Source organism: Solanum pennellii, chromosome 9, assembly GCF_001406875.1.
Source record: "Solanum pennellii chromosome 9, SPENNV200".
Classification (NCBI taxonomy): Eukaryota; Viridiplantae; Streptophyta; class Magnoliopsida; order Solanales; family Solanaceae; genus Solanum; species Solanum pennellii.
The window spans coordinates 74713659-74717336 of NC_028645.1; the positions used below are offsets into that span (position 1 = coordinate 74713659).

The 3678-nt window shown below is 30.7% G+C and overlaps 1 long non-coding RNA gene across 1 annotated transcript; it reads right to left on the bottom strand.

The window, feature by feature from the left end:
• Window positions 1-1765: 1765 nt before the first annotated feature.
• On the bottom strand, window positions 1766-3201 carry LOC114078601. The gene is made up of 3 exons (XR_003580230.1): window positions 2973-3201; window positions 2680-2744; window positions 1766-2225 (listed from the first exon to the last, which is right to left on the bottom strand). It is a non-coding gene; the product is annotated as an uncharacterized LOC114078601 (long non-coding RNA).
• Between the last annotated feature and the right edge of the window lie 477 nt (window positions 3202-3678).

Consider the following 3678-nt stretch of genomic DNA (forward strand, 5'->3'; position numbering starts at 1 on the left):
TGTTACCAAAATGAAAATACATTGAGTTTATTTTTTGCACATCAGCCAATTTTGCATATATCATTTGTTAGATTAAAGAATATTGTATCTACAAATTATTATAGTCAACCATTATAGATATAGCACCCAAATTATGTATTAACTGTTTAATATCTTTAAGCACGCCATATAGATGCTCTTAATACATATTTCTCTATGAGTTTTAGCTGTAATGCGATGCATAGTACGGAATCAGTTTAAACATTCTAGAAACAACGTAGTAGGAGCTTCATGTTACCTTTGGGAAGAAAGTAAACAAACAGAATGATCACAGTATGCTAAAAGCTTTCATATGAGAGATAAGTTTCAGAAATTGTAAAAGAGAGTTATGAATCAACTAATATGAAGCAGAGATCTTGAAGATCTAATGACTCAACTATGTTATTAAGAGAAAGCGTGTAAGATTTAATTATTCCCCTTGAAGACACTCCATAATGGATATTACTCATTCATCCCAAATTAGGAATGTGTTTTCAGTGCTTTTGGAGAGAATAAGTGACCTCAGACAAGGAAGTGGAAGTGCAGAATAGCAGGATGATTTTATTTAGAGCATACATTTGTTTAACTGAAATTTATTAATGAACGATAAGAAAGAAATCATTTCAAATGGAACTCATCAGTCCATCTTAGCATTACCAGAAAAACATAAAAAAGTAAAAAAAAATTGAATCCTCCAAAAATACAAAGTATAATATTTGAGTAGTTGACTCCCTATTATATTAAAGGTGATTGTCCATCTTCAGAAGATGGACACATGAAATAAGGATAAATAAAATTCTCATTTTTTTATAAAGTTTCCCCATAAACAAGATATGAATAGATTTGCAAATCTACCTAAAAATAGTAAGACATATATTCTCTTACCGTAATGAAACTCTTCTATATGTTTAACCAACATTAAAATATCCACTCATCGTTCATCCTGACAATCAAAATTATCTTCTATTTGCGAGGGACTTGCTTGATTAATAGATCGAAGTATTGATTCCACTGCACTGCAATAAAAATGTTTATGGATGTACACTCCATGAAGAACTAAACTCTTTCATTTTTGAGAACCTTTTGAGCATTCAGTGCCTAATCATACATCAAAATATTCATATTCGCTTCAACTTTAGTTTTAGGAAGTTATCAATCAGTCACAGTCATCAACAGTTGGACAAACTATATTAACATAAGTTTTTACTTGTGATGCTCAAGATCAGATATATAGGCATTGTGACACTCAAAATTAGAAATATAAGTATGACATTATTAAATGAAAGAAATTATTACATTGCATGATCAAAAAGAGGAGAGCATAATATTACCTAAATTCAAACAAAGAAATGCATACTTAGCAACCCTTTATATGTAATCCCGTTTGAACTTCTTAGTTTTCTTTTAGCGATAGCTTGTAACCGAAAAATGATAATATACATTCTATAAATAAAATTTGTTTCAAAACGAAAAATAGAATGATATTAATCAAAAGTATTTAGTTTTTCTAGTTATCTTCATTACAAATTAATACAAACAAATGTTAGATGCAACAAAGAGGTTTAAGAAAATCTTAACGATTTTACATGGATCATGTGAAGAAATATTTATAAAATGTCTCCCGCTATATGAATACTTATTTGGTAAAAGTTGAAAACAACGAAAAATATTGCATAGTTAAAGAACATAAGTTAGCATGCAATCTAATACTGAAAATACAAGCCAAAATATGATGATTCCTTAGTAATTTAGCTTGATTCTCTATTCCAAACCTTGAGTAGATGTGATGATTTGATAACAGTTTTCGTCGACTTATGCATATATTTCTTATTTTCTTCTTTGTCCTGCTTCATGTTTTCCAATTGTAGGGAGTATCCTGCTTTTTATTTGAAATTTTTGCAAGGATAATTGACTTATCTTCCTCCCATTCTCTGTTGTCTTTTCTTGTTTTCCCTTCCTTTATGACACTTTGAAAGAAAGCCATGTTAGAGTTTTAGAGTCTGCTATATGATGGGTCCAAAGGCGATTTATTGTTGCATTATTCGACGGCAGTCTACACATGAAGAAATGTGATAAATATAACAACATAGCTATTGTAATTCCGCAAGTGGACTATGGAGAGGGCAAGATGTATGCAGACATTATCCCTATCTTTATGATGGTTTAGATGTGGTTTGCTTTAGACCCTTGACTCAAAAGAAGAGCTCCTGAAAAAATATGCCAGCAAATGAGAAAGAGATAAAGCAAGCAAGTAACTAATAGTAATATACATTAAAAATAAGACAACACATGACTACTTAATAATACTACTGAACTGAAAGTGAGGACGAGGAAGCTATCCCTCCCGCAGACTATTTGTTATTTATTTGCATGTTTTTATGCTTATGTCTTTAAATTTATAGCCTTGAAAGAGTGAAGCATTACTCATTTTCACCGATGAGATATTCATCAATTGGATGAATTACATGTGCCCTTTATTCTTGAACATTTAATGTTTGATATACAGAATATCTAAAACAAAAGGCACCATCGAAGTGAAAGTACTCTATTTGCCCATAATATTTTGATTTTAACTACATGTATATTGAAAATCAAAATAATGTGAAACGAAATAAAAAATTGTTCAAAAGCAATTCTCCAACATAACGACATATTACTTACTATTATTGCTCGATAGTAATAAATACGCCTCTTGAAATGGTGAATGATAAGAAGGTAGAGAACTCCTGTGTTAAAAAACAAGAGAGAGAAACTTGCTTAGTTACTTTAGGCAAATTATCAAACACTTTAATTACATCAAAATTCAACACAAATACGTTTGTAGGAGACTTTATATTATTGTTTGTATTGAAAATAAAAGAAAAAGAAAGACTCAAATCCATAAATCAGCAATCTCTAAGAAAAATAAAATCGAAGTAACTATTTTAACATAAATTCAAATTTTTAACCTCCACCTTTCAAATGAAATCCAACTCCCCGCTCTGACTTCACCTTTGCTCACTTTGACGATAACTCCGAGACTGATAAAATTTGGACGACATTTTAGTACAATAATTGTGAAGCAAAGGGGAACAGAACTATTTTTCTACAATTTTGTAGTACACGTGCTTAACAATTGTGTTGGCAAGTGTTTTCCTGAAGAATGGTGGTATTGCCACGTGAATCTGTGGAGGGGAGAAAGTATCAATTTTATAGTACCAATTTAGAATGTTTTTTGTACAATTTGTTGTTGATGTGTTAGTCCTCATCAAAGTCTCACTTCTAAATAAGGAGGATATATGCACGAATACACTACACTAATTTTGGACCTTGGACCTCTAGCATTTTTTTTATGTTAGATATATGTACTTTGATACCCGATATATGTATATATGCATAAATACATTAATGAGATTGATATCGATACATATGATGAAATCAAATACACTAGATAAAATTGGTTTTGGATACACATATACATAAAATTTATGAAACTAAGATGCATTTTGAAATGTAGAATCACAAAGGGAAATATGTGAGCAGAAGAGAGGAGAGTAGAGCGAGACAGGCAAACAAGAGAGGAGAGAGGAGAGCGAGACAGGAGTGAGTATACAATGTAAATTATAGTTGTATACAATGTATTTGAAATAAATTACACCAAAATTGACCAACATGTATCTG